This window comes from Olea europaea, chromosome 1 (assembly GCF_002742605.1).
Source record: "Olea europaea var. sylvestris chromosome 1, O_europaea_v1, whole genome shotgun sequence".
NCBI lineage: Eukaryota > Viridiplantae > Streptophyta > Magnoliopsida > Lamiales > Oleaceae > Olea > Olea europaea.
The window spans coordinates 25,512,345-25,532,927 of NC_036237.1; the positions used below are offsets into that span (position 1 = coordinate 25,512,345).

The 20,583-nt window shown below is 39.3% G+C and overlaps 1 pseudogene; it reads left to right on the plus strand.

The window, feature by feature from the left end:
* Positions 1-277: 277 nt before the first annotated feature.
* The window catches only part of LOC111406447, a 37,052-nt pseudogene continuing 16,746 nt past the window's right edge, over positions 278-20,583 (plus strand).

Here is a 20,583-nt window from a genome sequence, read left to right on the forward strand (position 1 = left end):
CATTTTTATGTAAAAATGTATTTTAGAATAGTAACTTGATAGGAAGTGTGTGATTGAAAAATAAGGAAATTTTTTTGATTTACGTGTAATATTATTTTAATAAAAAATGTGTGGTTGAAAAGACGAAAGAAAAATACATTTTGAAAAAAATGGATACCAAACGGAGCTATATACATGTAGTATTGTCCTAATTTTAAACATTATTTCTTTATAGGGAGCATCCCATCATTTTAAAGGTTCCTCTAAAAGAGCATACCGTGTTTAAAGAATGTTCCAGATGGTCTTAATGTGCAAGTACAGAATTTTTTTAACAACTGCCTTCCTGTCAAGAAGACAATTTTTTTTAAAAAACTTATAGCTATAACATTTTTCGAACAAATTTTGCTCCACGCAATACTGGAAGCAGCCTATTTTCCAATTTTGCCTACTTTAATTTTCTTCAGGAAGACAAGCACATAATAAGCTCCAGTTTGATGGATTAAAATGTAAATTTCGTGAAACCTGTGATTGAAAAGTTAGTTAATTACTTTGATTTAGATTAAAATTATATTTTAATTGATATCAAACATCGGCTAAGTAGGAATCTCTTAAGAGTAATCCATTATAGGCGAATTGATTCTCTGACATAGCCATCGTGACAGTATTCAGAGTATATATCCTGTTTTAATCCTTGAGCACTCGACGTGCGTTGGAAGTAGGCGGAATAGGTTTGGAGGCGGGAAATTCGCAACAGAGCTCACGAATTTTGGCAAAATGGTTGATCGGGGGTTAGTAATTAGGGCGTCAGTTATGGGATTACAGATTGTTCAGCAGCAGAAGAAGAAGAAGAAGAGGCTTGTAAGGGTTTACATGGATGGCTGCTTCGATATGATGCATTACGGCCATTGCAATGCCCTTCACCAGGCGCAAGCTCTCGGCGACCAATTGGTGGTTGGGGTTGTTAGCGATACGGAAATTATTGCCAATAAAGATCCTCCGGTTACTTCTCTTTATGAGAGGTCCAATCTCTCATTTTCCCTCTGTTGACACGCTGAAAGTGCATCCCAAATCGAATAGCCCAAAGAATGAAGTCCAACTGGGCAATTCAGGATAAAGGCCTAAATAGAGTTATTAATGAATATAGTAGAAGCTCACGAACGCGGTAACTCCATCACCTAAACTTGCAAGATGCCCAAGATCTGAGCGAATGAAGTGCCTTGCAGTCGCCCAGAGTTATGACCCTGTTCTCGCCCAAACCTTCGAATCGCCCAGGATCTTAGCAAACATAAGATGTTATGGTTATCCAAAAGTACAGTTATCAAAGCAGTTATTGAGTAATCTTATCATGTTCCACGATTCAAGGAGTTCAGTTGAAGACGGTTGAACGACAAAGAGTAGTGGCAGCAGTTAGAGACGGCAGTTCCACGATAAGTTGGCCACCATGAAGGAAGTGGGTAGTTATAAAACAATCAAACAGTTTCTAAGCGGTTGATCACAAAGAAATCATCAAGGAAATATAAAAGGAAGAGAAGACATAAAGCAAAAGACCCCGAATCAAATACTCTCAAATAGAGAATATGTAATTTCAATTTCTTAGTTTAGACTTAAACATTTCTTTTCAGTACTCGTGTTCTTGCGCCCCTTGGAGGCATTCTGTTTAAGTTCCAATTGTAAAATCATCGCCAATAAAACACCCCTTTTTGGGACTTTGTCTTAAGAGATTTGTTCTTTACACAATCGTTTGATCCCTTTTTAATTGTTAGCGACTACCCGCGCGAAATAATTTGGCACACCCAGTGGGACATTGGTGTTTGGTGTTGAAGATATAAAAGGTGAAACAATATGCCTTAGAAATCTGATAAGGAAGCAGCAAGTTAGGGAGGAGTCCAGTCTGTGATCGAGCGATATGAAGAGCAGCATAGCTCCCCATGAACAGATGGACAGAATCAGAGCAATCATAGTCGTTACGAACCAATGACAGAGTTGAGTCCTCGAACCATGCGTACATTACTTGGAGAACTCACACAAGATATCGTTGAACAGGTAAATCTACGAAATATTCATAATATGGAAAGACTTACCCAGAATGGGAATGCACATTATGACAACATGGCCAAACAACTGAATACTTTGAACGAAATAATGAATAAGTTAGTAGGCCAAATTTGTCAGCCAGTTGTGCCTCTTGCAAATCACTTTCAAACTAGGACAATTGTGGGACATAATCCCCCAGTCCTAATTTTAAATCAAGGGGTAGAATCACCTTTTGATCCCTCTACTTCAATCCAGGGGGGTGGTGTAATACCAAATCAGAATAGTGGCAATGGTACATCTAACTTGGGGGGTAACTTAAACGAAAGAGATAATGTCCGAAATAATGGACAGAATACCCCACGTGTTAATGATGGGATAAATGTTCAGGCTAATGGTAACAATGGCCCAAATCATGGCAACTTTGTTGCCAACCAAGGAACAAACATTAGGCCTCAAGCAAATCAACCGGTCAACCAACCTGTAGGAATTCCATATGACCCCAACGTCATGTTGAGGAATCAGATTATGGAAATAGTGCAGGACCAGATGACTTTTGGGGTACGTCCTGTCATTAGGCCGACTTATACAAAGTCATATCCTAATTGGGTAGACCAAGCATATCCATGGCCTAGAGGGTATAAAGTGCCACAATTCTCACTGTTTATCGGTTTAGGAGAGATGTCTACTCTAGAACACATAGGGCGATTCACACTGCAAAGTGGTGACGTAACTGATTACCATAAAATGAGGTTGTTCCCTAGTTCAATAACAGGAGTAGCCTTCTCCTGGTTCATCAATTTTCCATCAAACTCTGTCCAAACATGGCAACAATTAGAGCAATTGTTCCACGCTCGGTTTTATAAGACCGAGTCTGAAGTTACTTTGGCCGATTAGGCAAATCTACGTCAAATGTCAAACGAATGGGCAGAAGGTTTCCTTCAAAGGTTCAAGATGGCAAGAAGTAAATGTTTTGTACCTTTGCCCGAAAAGGAGTTTGTCAAAATCGCTCAAGGTTGCTTAAGTTTTGATTTGAAAAGGAAATTCGAAGAAAAGAAATTTCCTGATCTTTTCCAATTGAGCGTGAACGTGATTATGTATGAACGATTAATAAGAGAAGAAGAGCAAATGAAAAATTCTAACAAGGGGACTTATTATAGAGACCCAAATTTTGATGTTCATACCATTAATGATAAGTATTACGATCAAACCGAAATGTGTTTGGCCGAATTAGTTAAAGGAGACACGTATACTTATCCTATAATGGCTACGCCTAGACCGTCGGGCAAGGATGAGCCTATAAAAGATGAAAACATAAAGGCTAGAACGTTCTCGTTCGATATAACCAAAACTGACCTTATAATTGATAAATTATATAAGGATAAGCAGATAAAGCTGAGCGATAAGCATAAATTGTCAAGCCCTGAACAAGTTAAGGGTAAAAAATATTGTAAGTGGCATAATGCATGGTCACATTTGACTAACAACTGTTTGGTTTTTCGCCATGTATTACAGGATGCCATTGAATCAGGACGAATTATGTTCGAGGATAAGAAGAAGATGGTAGTGGATGAAAATCCTTTTCCACAGCCACTTGGAGTGAACATGGTGACGTCTGGTTTAAAAAATAAGTTGCCAAAATTCAAGTTGGTTATAGATATGGAGAAGAAGACCTTGGACCACATCCTAGTGTCTTTGAATGTATCAAAAGGAAGGAGCCCAAAAAGGACGTCCTATGTGCAAGATGCAAAAAAGAAGTAAGTGCAAATGCAGAGAAACCAGGGATATGGCAGCATCACCATCGCCCTAGTTTTTTCCCAAACGCTCAGCCTGGTAGAGGGCGGGGTACATCGTTCTATAAGGGACCGCCTTTTGAGAGGCAGTTCAGTAAATAATGGGAGAACATTCAGACCGCAACCTCGCCAACAAAATGTATGGCATTCGTTCCAGTATAAGGCTGGAAGGGCGATATCTTTCAACGAGATGACTAGAACCCAACAAAGGCGTTTTCAATGGAACTATGGGCGAATGATGAGGCAACAACAGGGAATGCTATGTCCTAAGGCACCTAGACTACTCGAGGTAGCCAATCAAAATATTCTCAAAGACAGTGAAGAGAATGGTACAGGCGAACCTATGGAAGAATTGCCAGAGACTTCTTCTGGGAGGTCGAAGTTTGAGCGAAACAGAAAGGATGGAGAAGATCCAGATCAGCCCCTTACTATTCAGTTTGGTACGTTACCTCATGTTGTGGCTAATAACTATTTACTAGCCAATGAGCTCAAGAATAAAGGGAAGGGAGAAGAAGAAAAGGAGGATAACGAAGAGGAAGCATGCATGCTGGAATATGAAGAAGGCCAAACTTCTAGAGAGGTCTACAATGGTGAAGATGATGATGATATGACAGATATCGAAGAGGAAATCGATCTGAAAGTAGAAAGAAGAAGAAGAGGAGTATCGTACAATACTCTGTCGAAGCAACTACATCGAGAGGGAGTTCGTGAAGTAGACTTATTGGGAGAACCATCTAGGCGTTCTTTCGATTATTACGTGCTGTACGGGACGCCCAAAAGGAAGAAGAGAGTGCCTCTCTCTGAAAAGTATGGATCACCTCCAAGAATAATGCCTCCTCCCACAGGTTGGGTAATTGAAGAAGAAGCATTAGAAAACAGTAAAAAGGAAATTCAGGAAAAAGAGGCTCAGTGTGATATGTTGCATGTCGACTTATCACAAAAGGGTAACTCGACAGAGGACAAGCAGAAAGTGGAAATAGATGCTCCCGAAAAGGTTATTTTTAAGTGACCAGCCATGAAATTGACCAAACATTTGAGGCCATTGTACGTTAAAACTCTAGTTAACGGCATACCTGTGGCAAAAGTGCTTGTCGATAATGGAGCAGCTATAAACACCATTTCATCTAGGATGATGAGAAAATTTGCAAAGACAGAAGGTGATATGATCCCAACGGAATTCATCCTGACAAGTTTCAATGGAGAAGCAACTTCAACTAAAGGGGTTATGCCATTGGACATAACTATAGGAACAACTACTAGGACCATAGTCTTCTTTGTAATAGATGGTCCCACTAGTTATAATGTGTTATTAGGAAGAGATTGGATACACGGAAGCCACTGTATACCCTCATCGCTCCATCAATGCCTAGTTTTTTGGAATGACAAGGGCGAAGTAGAGGTGGTGCAGGTCGATCATAGGCCTTTTGTCGCGGAAGCAAATTTAGTGGAAAGGTTCATGTACGAAGGAAATTATGGACCTGTCAGAGTAGTCCAAGATGGAGAAGAAACTCAGATTGTCGCGCAGAGTGAAGAGCCATTTTCGGTGGATGCACTCACTGAAATGTTCAGTCAAATGAGGCCAAACATAGTGGCCCTAGAGGAGCTAGTAATTGGCAAAAGAATAATCAAGGAGTTTTAAATGAGTTGTAAGCAACAAAGGCAAATGACCGATATTAAGGCCTTCAAAGCCAAATTAATGACTTTCAATAAAGAATGCAAGGACAAGACGAAAGAAAAAACAGCCTTGAAAGCATTGAGAGACAAATTGGCCGTGTTTGAGTTGGAACAAAGTATTGGCCGAGAAGTCAACAAGGTGGATTGTTTAGAAAAAGAAGTGCCTACAAGGGAACTGGATGACGAAGTGATAAGGATCTCCAAGCCTGGATACGCTCAAGCACAAGATCCCCTGATTAAAGTGAATATTGGCAATGAAAGAAAAGATCGCCCAACATTCATTAGCCAAATGCTCGATCAAAAGGTTAGTGATAAATTATTCGCTTTATTAAAGGAGTACAAAGATTATTTTGCTTGGGAATATGAACATATGCCTGGTTTAGATAGAGATTTGGTGGAACATAAATTACCAACCAAGCCTAATTTTAAACCTCATAGGCAAACTCCTAGGTGTTTTGCTCCTAATGTACTTCCTGAAATTAAGGAAGAGATAGAGCGATTATTAAAAGCAGGCTTTATTAGAACGGTCAGATATGTTGAATGGTTGTCCAATATTGTGCCGGTATTAAAAAAGAATGGTAAACTAAGGGTGTGCATAGACTTTAAGAATCTAAACATAGCCACACCTAAAGATGAATATCCGATACCCACGGTAGATTCTTTAGTAGACTCGACTGTCGGACATGTAATGTATTCCTTCATGGATGGGTATTCAGGATACAATCAAATTTATATAGTTGAGGAAGATATACACAAAACTGCCTTTAGATGCCTTGGGTCTCTAGAATGTTTTGAATGGGTAGTTATGCCTTTCGGCCTAAAAAATGGAGGAGCAACTTATCAAAGGGCAATGAATTTGATTTTTCATGATATGATAGGCAAGTTTGTTGAAGTGTATGTAGATGATATAGTGATCAAATCCATTAAAGAAGAGGATCATTTTGAACAATTAAGATGTTCATTTGAGCGAATGAAGCAATATAAACTAAAGTTGAATCTCTTGAAATGTGCATTTGGTGTTAATGCAGGAAACTTTCTTGGTTTCTTAGTACACAAAAGGGGGATTGAACTTGATAAAAATAAAGCGAAGGCCATTTTAGAGGTCAAACCACCTAGCAACAAAAAAGAATTGCAAAAGTTTCTAGGCTAAGTAAACTTTTTAAGACGCTTTATTTCTAACTGTGCAGGGCGAACTAAAACTTTTTCGTCGCTTTTAAAGTTGAAAAATCAGGACGAATTCGTCTGAAAAGAAGAGCATCAAAAGGCTTTTGAAAGCCTAAAGACATATTTATCAAATCCACCAGTGTTGGTGTCACCAATCCAAGGACGGCCAATGAAAGTGTATGTATCAATTGAAAAAGAATCAATAGCTGGAATGGTCGCGTAGGAAGATCAATTTGGTGAAGAAAGTGCGATTTACTACTTGAGTAGACGGTTAATAAAATGTGAATGTAATTATTCTACCATTGAAAAATTATGTCTTGCATTGTATTTCACATGTACAAAATTAAAAGCTTATTTACGACCTGTAACCGTTTATTTAATTTCTAAAGTAAATTTGGTTAAGTATATGTTCTCTCGCCCTATTTTGCACCAAAGGGTAGGCCTTTGGACATTAGCTTTATTAGAATTTGAAATACAATACATACCCCAAAAGGCAGTAAAAAATCAGGCTTGGGCTAACTTTCTGGCCGATCATCCATGCCTTGATATACCTAAAGAAATTGAGTTAGAGATCAATTCATTCGAATTAAGACCTTGGGTTTTATATTTCGATGGATCGAAAACCTCTAAAGGTATAAGAGTAGGAGTAGCATTGATAAATCCTCTAGGAATTTGTTACAAGTTCGCATTCACTTTGGACAGGATATGCACCAACATCAGACCAAATACGAAGCCTTAATCGTGTGCCTAGAATTAATGATAGATATGGGGATAAAAAATGTGATCGTTTGAGGCGATTCTCAATTAGTAATTCACCAATTGATTGGTGATTTTAAATGCCAAAGTGATTCCATTATAAGTCAGTATGAAATCACCCAAGAGTTGTTGGAAGAATTCGACCAAATAGAGCTTCAATGTGTTAATAGGATATATAATGACGTAGCAAACGAATTGGCCCAGATGGCCTCAGGGTACTCAAAGGTTTTAAATTGGAAGTCTACTTATGAGTATGGAACAATATTGCCCGTGGTCCAAAGAAGGGCGAGAACGATTAAAATTCATTGCATACAAGATGGAGATGCAATAAATTGGAGGGCAGAGATTAAAAGGTTCCTTAAAGAACCTAATATAGGAAATAGTAAAAAATGAAGCTACGTTTGCTAAACTATACACTGATAGATGAAGAGTTGTTTAAGAAACACTCTGATGGTATATTGCTAAAATGTGTAAGTTTGCAAGAAGCCAGGACGATCATGGCTGAAGTGCACGAAGGGATATGTGGAGCTCATCAAGCTGGCCAAAGGATGAGATGATTAATTATTAGGAATGGATATTTTTGGCCAAAGATGGGAGAATCATGCGTTCAGTATGCAAAAAATTGTCTAGCATGCTAAAAGTATGGTCCAATACTAAGGGCGTCAACATGAGAGATGACACCTATTATCAAACCTTGGCCGTTTAAGGGTTGGACAATAGACATGATAGGGAAGATTTATCCCCCATCGTCCAAGCAACATACCTTTGTTATAGTTACAACTGATTATTTCACTAAGTGGGTAGAAGCGATACCTTTAAAGGAGGTCACCCAAAAGAATGTCATAGAATTTATCCGTGATCATATTATTTATAGATTTGAAATTCCACAAACTTTGCTGGTAGATCACGGAACATCTTTAAATGGGGATCAAGTGAATAAATTCTTGAGCGAGTTTGGAGTTAAATTAGTGAACTCCACACCATATTACGCTCAATCAACGGACAAGTAGAATCTTCTAATAAGATTATAAAAAATATCATAAGAAAAATGATAGATGAAAATGCCAGAAATTGGCACGAATGTCTAAACAATACCTTATGGGCTTATAGGACGTCGCCTCGGTCAAGTTCCAAAATTACTCATTTCCAACTTACTTATAGACAGGAAGCCGTTTTGCCTATGGAAATCAACGTGCAATTGATCAGAGTGTGTTTGCAACATAAGTTAAGTGGTGATGAGTATACCGAATCACTAGTTCAAAACTTATTGGAGTTGGACGAATTAAAGTTGGACGTCCTAGATAGATTGCAAGTTAAAAAACGAAGAATGGCTAAATTTTATAATAAAAAAATTATAGCCAAGTCGTTCGGCCTGGGCAAATTGGTTTGGAAAATAATACTCCCTTTGGATAGCAAAAATCCAAAGTATGGCATGTGATCGCCCAATTGGGAAGGACCATATAAAGTCAATAATGTGTTGCCAAATGGAGCCTATCATTTGAAAGATTTAGATGGCACCAAGCACATGAGGTTCATTAATGACAAATATTTGAAAAAATATGTTCCTTCCTTATGGGAAAGTGAACAAATAAAAGAGTAATCAAATCGCGTTGAACGATCGTAAATAAAAAAGGGCCAGAGAGAAATACGCTCAAATAAATTCCTTTGTTATTAAACTTTCATTACAAAGTTGCAAAGTACAAAATACTAAATGCTCTATAAGTTACAATTGAGAGCAAACTAATCTCTAGGTCGATCGTCAAGTAAGAGGGTGAACTGGCCCTGATTGCTATCCTGATTGCACTGCTGCAAAGGCAAGCAGAGAGGCTGAGAAGCACTTTCAACAAGCAGAAGGGAAGAAGAAGCACCCTCACATTGCCTTCCTAAATGCATTGCTGCAATAACGGGCAAGGAGGCTGAGAAGCACTCTCAGTAAGCAAGTTGGCTTGCAGGCATCCTCAAAAATTGTCTTTCATCATCGAACTCCTTACAAGGAACATGGAGACGATGGGAAGAACTTCGCTGGCCAAAGAATATTTTCTATATCTCCCATACCAAAGGTGACATAAGAAAAGATGGCAAAATGGGCGGATCAAATAATCCATTTCCATGGAAGACGAAGGTTTTGGATCGATTGTCAAAATGCCAAGCAATGGCAGCAAATTGGTTTTGAAGAAGAGAATGGAAATGAAAATGACAAGTGTGGAATATAAGTGTATTTATAGGAGCGTGAAAGTGAAGAGACAGAATATGAACAGCCATATTCGTGCCTAGTAACTGGAATCAAATGGCCCAAAGTCTTGGGAAAAAACAGAAATACCAAGAGAAAATGTGCTTGAATCTTAGCAGAAAGCAGTTAAATACTTGGGAGGTTGACAATTAAAGACGACGTCAATAAATACACAAGAAGACAAATTAATCGTTCATTAATAATAATGGCTGTTGGTACGTTCAGAATTACCAATGGACATCAGTACGAGGTTACAAGGGGAAACTTAATACGAAGTTACAGAAAAAAAAGTTTAAGGCATTATATGTCTTAATTACAATTCGCCCCAGACTGAACGAATTCTTTTCCTAAGTCTCCCCCAATCCTCGCTCTGCCGAGAAGAAGTGATATCCAATTCAGCTACAAAATCATCAACAACTTCCAGCTTCTTGTACTGCTCGACCAAAGACTTGGTTCGCTCAATTCTTTGGGAGGCATTACGTTTTTTAGCAGCCATTCTCGCCTTGCAGTCGTCCATCCTTGCTTGAAGCTCCTTCATCTGTGCAGCCAAACTGGTCATCAAAGAGTCTTCATTCATAACTTCGAAAGAGATTTCTTTCAATTCGTGCTCAGCTTTGTTGATCTCCAGAAGCAAAGACTCTCTTTCAGATACAGCGCGAAGATATTGAGTACTCTTGGCCTTCAGTTCAACATTTTTGGCCAGCAAGGAAAGAATCTCGAAATGGACAAGTTTCAACGTCGCTTTAAAATCAGCAGAAAGACCGAGCGACGGAAATGTCAGTGCTTGCGCCAACTTTGCACTCAAATGCTCAAGCTTATCCTTATATTTGGAAGCACTAGCCTGACCGATGTCCATATCCATAAAGGACACATACTCAAATATTGACTGCTTGAGGAACTTCATATCTTCTTCTGAAGAAGTAGAAGGACGACCGGTTGAAGTAGGGCGAGACGTCTTGACTTGCCCCCAGGAAGTGAACAAGTCCTGGATGGAACGTACAATCTTATCAGCATCCTGCAAAGAAAATTGCCAACATTGAAGGCTTTCACTACAATAAACAAAGTGGAAGTAAAAATGAAGCAAAGATTACCTCATCAACAATCTTGGGAGGTGGCGTATCCCCAGCCAAATCTACCACCTGTGGCTCCACCACTTGTGAGGACTTCTCCTTGTCTGGGCAAGAAGACTTTGCCACAACGGGCAAACCCATGGGAGCATCTGCAGAACTCAAAAAGCAACAAATCAAAAACCAATAGTACGAATAAAGGTAAAACATCAAAAAAATGTATTACTTTCTGGTTCGACGTTTGGGGGGTTGATGCCCTGGGAAGAAGGTGGCTCATCCATTGGTTGTGATGAGGATTCCGGGATTGAAGGTTTCTCTTTAAGCGTAGTCCCTTCATCAGCTGGTTTGGATGAAGCAGCCTCAGCAGAGGATGATGGAGCAGGAGCTACCAATACCAAAACCTTCAAAGGAGAGGTTGAACTTTTCTGAGAAATCCAAATAAACCATTAGCACATAGAAAAGTTTCAAGTATAGAAAGGTATGCTTGTCAGTAAACTAATTTAATTACCTTTCTCCTGACAATGAGAGGAGTGTCATCATCATCCTCCAAAATGGGAGATGCTGAGGCTGGCCGTTTGTGGCTTGGGGCACTTTTAGCTGCAGTGGGCTTGGCAGGAAGAGAAGTAGATGGACGAATAGACTGTTTAGCACGAGCAGGGGAGGAAGGACTCCTAATGGACACATGGGCGACCAAAACAGGAGAAGTGGAAGAAATGTTTGGCTGATCCAGTGAATGGAAAGCACAATTGGCATCAGTTGCAAAAAATCTGCGCTTTACTGATGGCCAGAGTTGTTCAAAAAGGGGATGGATGGTATGGTTAGGATTGAAGGGGGCTAATGAAAAGTTACTCGTCAAAAGAATATTGCGAGCATCTATAGCTTCTGTCTCTGCCTTATTAATGGTGTGGAAGCGATCTATCAAATTTCTTGAATAACAAGGGGGAACAGGCCAAATTTGACTAAAACCAAGTTGACGAGCAAAAAATTGGAGAGCATATATTTCAACCCCAGCTTTGGCATTGGATCCAATCAAAATATCATGGAACAACTCCCTCCCGGTCAAAAACTGAACCCAAACGAGCAGAGAGGTGCTCGCACTGTCCAGGGTGGATGGGGGTTGCACATAATCTGGAGTTAAAGGGGGAGGAAAAGGAAAGAAAGAAGGAATTGAATTCAAAGTATAAAAGAATGAAAAGATATCCCTTCTGGACATATTTAAAGGGCTTAGTGGGTCAATAGCTAGCCCGTAACAACTAACAGAATGAAGGGACAAGGATAGAGCATGAAGTGATGGAAAATAGGCTCTCAACCACATTTGAGTGAACCAAAGAGGCCCACTGCCAGTGGGAGATACACCATTCTTCAATTGAAATTGAAGAGAAGCCATGCCTCTGTAGAGGGCAGTCAAAAAGAAAGAACACAAATTCAGAGGCCTACCACGCGCCAATTCGTGCACTATGGGTAAATAGCTCATAGAAGGCTTCATGCTTGGTACACACAGAATATATTTACAAAGCCAAATCTGAAGAAAGGTCACACGCTCAGCATGGAAAGGCTCAGCGCTCGAGTTATTGTAACAGCTTTGCAGGCTTGAATAGGACTCAGTGAGTTTTCTGTCAAATTTTGGGACGACACCAGAAATCAAAATACCAGGGAAAATGGTATCGCCCAAAGGTGACAGATTTACTAGGGCCCCAACATCCCTTAAAGTAATGGACATGGGACCAAGAGGGAAAACAAAAATATTATACTCAGATGACCAAAAACTTAAAGTAATAAGGAAAAGCGCTGGATCAAAAATAGGGGGTTGAAGAGAGATTTCTAACAAATCAGAAATCCTAACACTATCAAAAATTGCCTTGGTAGGACCATGGCCCACAAGGCGAGCATGCCATCTACGGAAAATAACATCAGATTTAGGCCAAGTGCGAATACTTCTTTCGCGAAGCGACCTTAGCGGCAAAGAGTTCAGAAACGGAGGGCCTTGAGTACAAGGGAACAGCTGGCCCACTGCCACTTGTTCGACGACCTCGGTGTTGTTGAATGAAGGACCTAGATAGAACTCATTGAGTTCGGCATTGGCTGGTACAAGGAAGTTCGGAGTTATATATGGCCGAGTGAGGATTTTCTGGAAGTCTTCGAAACCGAAAGAGTCACTAGATTAGGTTTGTGAAACAGCCATTGGGAACGAAATAAAGTTTTGTTGAAATTTGCTTGAGAAATGTAGCAGAGAAGCAAGAAGATGAATAGTAATATTGTAAGAGAGAAGCGCGAAACAATGAGGTGTGATTTCGTGGTGTGATGAAATAACGTGTATTTGGGGGTTACAAGGGTTTGCAACGTCGCTCCTTTTTAGGCTATGGAAGGAAATAATGATTGAAATTCTTGGAAATTTCAAATGTTGTTGGGAAACATAAAGTGAATATGACAAAAATTAATAATTGGTATTAATTCTGCCATATTGGGGGGGTAATTGTTGACACACTAAAAGTGCAGCCCAAATCGAATAGTCCAAAGAATGAAGTTCAACTGGGCAATTCAGGATAAAGGCCCAAATAGGGTTATTAATGAATGCAGTAGAAGCCCACGAACACGATAACACCATCGTCTAAACTTGAAAGACGCCCAAGATCTGAGCGAATGAAGTGCCTTGCAGTCGCCTAGAGTTATGACCCTGTTCTCGCCCAAACCTTCGAATCGCCCAGTATCTTAGCAAACATAAGATGTTATGGTTATCCAAAAGTGCAGTTATTGAAGCATTTATTGAGATTACATCTTATCACGTTCCACGATTCAAGGAGTTCAGTTGAGGACGGTTGAACGACAAAGAGTAGCGGCAACAGTTAGAGACGGCAGTTCCACGATAAGTTGGCCACCATGAAGGAAGTGGGTAGTTATAAAACAATCAAGCAGTTTCTAAGTGGTTGATTACGAAGAAATCATCAAGGAAATATAAAAGGAAGAGAAGACATAGAGCAAAAGACCCCGAATGAAACACTCTCAAACAGAGAATATGTAATTTCAATTTCTTAGTTTAGACTTAAACATTTATTTTCAGTACTCGTGTGCTTACGTCCCTTGGAGGCATTCTGTTTAAGTTCCAATTGTAAAGTCATCACCAATAAAACACCCATTTTTGGGACTTTCTCTCGAGAGGTTTGTTCCTTACACAATCGTCTGATCCCTTTTTAATTGTTAGCGACTACCCGCGCGAAACACCCTCCTTTCTAGATTTTTCCCAATTCATTTGTCACCTGTTTTACCATGTTTCTATTATCGATATATTTACTTACGTTAGATGTAGATGTGGTCTTAAATTTGTTTCCGATCCTGACTGTAATGATTGATTAAGGCTTCAATCAAAACCGACTAACTCCAGCAAGTTATAGCACAACTCAATCAACAATTCACAGAACACAGCTGTAATTAGGTGTTCAAACTATAATGATATTAATGAAAATATGATGATCGAAATACAAATGAAATAAAGAAAGTAGGGAGGGAGAAATTCAGAGAAATGTGGGGAAGAAAGGAGTTGAATTTCTGACATTTCACAACTGATTTCCCTTATTCGTGCCTACGGTTTAAGTAATAAGGTAGAAAACGTGTTTCGAATTAACAAAAATGTAATATGCTAAAACAATTACATTGGAGAGTGTAACAGAGGTGTCGTCTTCTAATTTCAAAATTCTGTTAATGCCGTTGAGATCTTTTCTCCTTCTTCCCCCAAGTTCTTCCTTCCAGTAACTGATCATGACATTCCTCCCCCTCAAATTGACCTTGTCCCCAAGGTTGGAAGTGAGGAAATTGTGTCCAAATAGTTGCAGCATCTTCCCAAGTCGAGTCTTCCCTGGTAGCATTCATCCATTGTACTAACCACTGAGTGATAGCCCGATTATGCCGTTTAATGATACGGGTTTGTAAGACTGTCTGAGGCATTCCTTGCTGTTGTTCTGATTCATCAACATCTAAGATGAGCAGAATAGGCACTTCTCTGTCACCTGTCTTTTTCTCAAGTAGTGAAACATGGAAAATAAGATGGATCTTAGAACCATGGAGAATCTCTAATTCATAGGCCACCTGTCCTATCCTTCTAATAATCGGATAGGACCCATAGTATCTTGTGGACAATTTAGGATTGACCCATGTGGCTACGGATTGCAGTTTATACGGTTGGAGCTTCAAATACACCCAATTCCCAGTCTGAGACTCTCTTTCAACTCTGTGCTGATTGGCATAAAACTTCATCCTCACCTGGCTAAATGTTCCTCGAGTAATTGATCCATATGATACCTCTCTTGCACTAATTCATCTATTGTTGTAATGTTAGTGTGCTGATAAGGCCTTAAGGCCAACTGGGGTGGCTTGATACCTTATAAGGCTTCGAAAGGACACATCTTAATGGCTGTATGATAAGTGGTGTTATACCACCATTCAGCCAATGACAACTAGTTGGACCACTGTTAAGGTTGATGAAAAGTCATGCAGCATAGGTGCATTTCTAAGCATTGATTGAGTCTTTCAGTTTACCTATCGATCTGGGATGATGTGCAGAACTGAGATGTAGCTCGGACCCCAATAATTTGAATATCCCCTACCAAAACCCATCGAGGAATATTTTGTTCCCATTTGATACCACACTTCGAGGCATCCCATGTAGCTTGTAGATGTTATCCAAAAATAGCTTGGCTATAGTAGAAGCTGAGACGGGGTTGGCTAGGGCAAAGAAATTCTCGTACTTGGTGAACCTGTCAACCGCAACCTAATGCGAACTCACGTAACAATTGAATCTACGAAGCCCACACGAGATTTAATTGAACCCAAGAAAGCCAAATAAATCAAGGTTTTGGATTTGACCCAAAAAATATTGAATAAAGCAAGCAACCAATTACCTACGATATATTGACCTCTTGATCACAAGAATTATGAATCTTATCCAGTTGTTTGAATGCCACGAGAATTAATCTTGATAAGTTCAGTAAATTGCTCAATGAAGAACAAAGGAATAGAAAACGAAATTGCCTCGAATTAATCTTTCAATAATGTCTGAGTTGTTTATAATTATTGAAATGAAATCTATTTACACTAAACCCTAAAATCTAGTTAAAATGGAAAAGAATACCAAAAGATTACAAAGATACCAAAAAAATAGTGTTTTAACAAAACTAGGAAACTTTCGCGAAAAAGGAAAATTCTCGTGCCGATTTTATACTATGTGGCTGCCCAAAAACTTGTTCACGAAATTATTCTTTCAATCTGAACCACAAATATAAGGTTCACGACAAGTAATAAAGTGGAAAATAGAGTCTCCAATGTTGTTCCACAGAGATTGGGTTGTCTAATTCTATCTAATTCGTCCTTAACCTAAACCGAATTGTCACTGAGATTTTGTAGTAACCTAAATTAACCCTAACTTAACTAAATATGCAATTGTATGTGAATGTGATGAACTATAATGCAAAGTGAGTTTTGAATGCAAGATTGATGTAATTAATAAATATGAATTGCACTAGGATCACGAAACCACAACAATGTTCACTTTTAACCTTAGATTCACAACTTGACAACACATCGAAATTTTGAAAAATTAATGCTCCTAAATCTATCCAACAATCTTTCTCGAGTAAAGTTGAATTTATTTTTATATACCACCAGCCTATATCTCTATAACGGGTGCAAATATACAAGAATGCATGTGGTTTTGTGAGCATTTAAAGATTCATGCAAGGGTGGCCCATTTTCTCTCAATTTTTGCCACTTAAGTCCCCAACTTTCAATCTCTTGTGTTTTGACCTCTTTTCTTGTTCCTTCTTCTCCCATTACATCAAATCTTCAACAAGTTGGCCCTCGAGTCTTTCACGTCTTCATCTGCGCCGTCGGTTCATCTTTTGACTATTTACATTTTAGTCCCTGAACTTTCATTCTTTTCCATCTTGGTCCCTTTTATGCATTTTCTTCTTGTTCACCTTCTAGATTCGTTTTTGGGGTCAACTTTAGATTATTCGCACTTTGGTTCCTGAACTTTTATTTTATTTCATTTTGGCCATTTTTCGTATCTTTTCTCTTGAATTCCGTCACATCCCTCAATATGATTCTACAAAACAAAATTGCATAAAATTAAGTCATATTCAACCAATTTCATCAACAATTAGTCATGTGTTGTGGACCGAATGAGTGTGTAAAAGCGCACTTATCAATAGTGTAGTTGAATGTGGTCGCGTAGAGGTGCTTGAATCCCATACTTTGGCCTCGGTAAGTTCACATGCGATCGCATGTGGTTTAACATTATTTTACTCCTAGAAGGTGGTAGTCCTTCAATAAAGTCCACAGATATGTGACTCCTATAATACTGTGGCTCAACCAGGGTAGGGAACATGTTCCCTTTTACATCTTTGGCAAACATCACACTGTAGCACCTCCCTTTTTGTAACTTTGATCGTGCTAGGCCTAAAAAATGTTGTTTGGCCCTATAAACACTAGCCTGTACGCCGGAATGGTCTCCATTTTGAGAAGAATGAATATTCTGTACCAGTTTGGTTCTAATCTGTCCACCTGACCCCAAATAGTCTTCCTTTATACTTAAGTAGCCCGTTCTTATAAGCGTAGTCAGACACCTCATCAGACTTTATTAGTTGTGATTCAATCAACTGGTTAGCTGCTTCATCTACCTCATAACTATCCACCACTTCCTCTACCCAAGTAGGGATAACCTGGGATATGGCTGTAATTTCTACTCCTGATTCTTCCCTCCTTGATAAAGCATCTGCCATAATGTTCTTAGTCTCCTTCTTATATTGGATTTCATAATTGAGTCCAAGGAGTTTGGTTAGCCACTTCTGTTGGAGGGGGTGGTGATCCTCTGTTCTAGGAGGTATTTCAATGACTCATGATCTGTCTTGATGATGAAATGGTGCCCCTTTAGATAGTATTGGATTCTCGTTGTTTATTCCTTTACTCATATAGGCCATAGGCCTCTGCCCTTGCATCAATACTGCTCCCATTCATCCAGCACAATCATTAGTCTCAACAATGAAAGGCCGACTAAATTATAGTAATGCAAGAACTAGGGTGCTTCACGTTACCGTCTTCAATGTTTGAAAGGCTGCTTCACCATCAAAATTCCAACTGAAACTGTCTGTTTTAAAATCTGTTAGGGGTGTAGCCAGAACCCCATATCCTTCGACAAATTTCCTATAGTAGCCCGTTAAACCAACAAATCCCTTCAACCATTTTGAAGTGTTGGGTCTAGGCCATTTCTGAATGGCACTCACCTTCTGTGGATCAGCTGACACCCCTGTTGCTGAAATTATATATCCCAAGTATTCTATTTGGGGCTGTCCAAATGAACACTTATATTCCTTAGCATACAATGTCTGCTTCTGCACAGTGGTAAGATGTTTGCAGTAGGAATCTAAATTAGGATTGTATACTAATATATCATCAAAGAAAACCAGGACAAGTTTTCTTAAATAAGCTTTGAAAAGTTCATTCATCAAGCTTTGAAATGTGGTTGGGGCATTGGTAAGGCCAAATGGCATTACCTTAAATTCATAGAGGCCCTGGTGCATTTTGAATGCTGTTTTGTGGATATCAGTTTATGCCATCCTAATCTGGTTATATCCAGCCCTCAAATCGATTTTGGAGAACCACTTAGAGCCCTGGAGTTCATCTATGAAGGGCAAGGGATATTTTTCCTTGATGGTTAAACTGTTTAGTTGTCTGTGATCCACATAGAATCTCCAAGTACCATCCATTTTTACTAGTAGTACAGGCGAGGCGAAAGGACTGTTGTTTTGTTGGATAATCCCTACCTCCAATATCACCTTCACCATCCTCTCCAATTCAGTCTTCTGCACATAAGGGCATCGACATAGCCTTATTTTAAAATGTTGTGCTCCTTCCTTTAAGGGAATTTTGTGGTAGTTAAATCTGGGAGGGGGCATTCCTTTTGATTCCATAAACACCTCTGGATTCTACTTAACGATATTCTGCACCTCATTAAGGATTTGATTTTTATCCTCCTTTCTTATTGCTTGGATTTAAGCCACAATTTCATAAGGTTGCCTGTGAATCCACTGATTCATCTATCTTCCTTTCATCATCAGAAATTCTTTACTCAAGACTTCACTCCTCAACTCCACCTCCATTCCCTTGATGCGACCTCGTTGGAAATCAAATACCAGTAGGTTAAATTGGCTCAGCCAGTTTACACCTAATACCATATCACTCCACCTATCCTCAACACCCGCAGTTGGAATTGACATTCCATCCCATGCATGACCAAGTAAGTGGATTATAGATAGCAATGCTATGTAACTTGTCTCCATTGGCTACAGTAACTGTCATGGATGTTTTACATTTCAATTCCTTTACTAACTTCTCATCAATAAAGCTACGGGTGCTGCCACCGTCAATAAGGATTGATACCCTCTTTCTCCTCACCTAGCCCGTGATTCTGATAGTTTTAGGTTTCAGACTACCTGATAAGGCATTAATGGAGATTTCCATGATTTCCTCATCTCCTTTCCCTTCACTTTGCTCAGCAATTTTATCTTCATCCTCATTTCCCATTTCTACTTCGTCATAACATCCTATTTTTACATATATGTCCAGGGGTATATTTTTCATCACATCTAAAACATAATCCAAGGCTTCTATTGGTTTGTATATCAGTGGGGGTGATTGTTTTGAATCTTAAGGGGTTAGTTTGGGTTTTTTGAGGCTGTTCAGTGCCATTGGTGGGAGAAAATTTTGAGTTGGTTTCGGTGGTTTATTGTGGTAGGCTGGGTCATTTGGATTGATAACTGAGTTTGGTTGGGTTTTTTGTGTTTTTGTTTTGGGCTAGCATAGTGGTTTCCGGTAAGAGGGCTATTTCAAAGGCTTGGGAAATAGAGGTAGGTTTGATGATTTTCACCATAGATCTGATTTCCTCTTTCAATCCACTAGTAAAGATGGAGATAGAATACAGCTCTGGAAAGTGGGGAAGAGAGAACATAACCCGGGATTTGAGATCCTCAAATAGTCCTGATATTCAGCCACTGACCTCTTTGCCTGATCTTACTGAAGATTTCTATAGCTTCACCTATAGCTTCTGCAAATCGCTCGCAAACCTCGGTAGAAATCAAATCCGAGTCAGCAGTGGGATTGCTAATGATGAAGGCATGAAACCACACACCCGCTTTCCCTTTTAACTACATCTCAGCAACACTGATTCTCACTTCATCAAGAATTTGATGGATCTGGAAGTATTTTCGAGCCTTCCTCAACCATTCTCTAGGCCCTTTTCCACTAAAATAAGGGAAATCAATCTTTGGCAGCTTAACTCCTCTCATCTCACCACCATTGGTATTACTCCCCTATCATCATCTCCATACGATCGTGTATTACATAAGGCTTTCAATGTTTGATCAGAGGTCTCTACCTTGTTACCCACTCCTTGGAGAGCTTCACCCAGATCTACTTCCCTGTCCAATTTCTTAAGGTGTTCCTCTACTATAGCTCGAGTATCCATGCCCAGAATCATAGTTGCTCTGATACCACTTATAATGATTGATTAACTCTTCAATCAAAACCGACTAACTTTAGCAAGTTACAGCACAACTCAATCAACAATTCACAGAATACAGCTGTAATTAGGTGTTCAAACTATAATGATATTAATTGAAATATGATGATCGAAATACGAATGAAATAGAGAAAGGAGGGTGGGAGAAATTCAGAGAAATGTGGGGAAGGAAGGAGATCGAATTTCTGACATTTCACAACTGATTTCCCTTATTCGTGCCTACTGTTTAAGTAATAAGATAAAAAACATGCTTCGAATTAACAAAAACGTAATATGCTAAAACAATTAAATTGGAGAGTGAAACGTTGTGTCTTCTAATTTCAA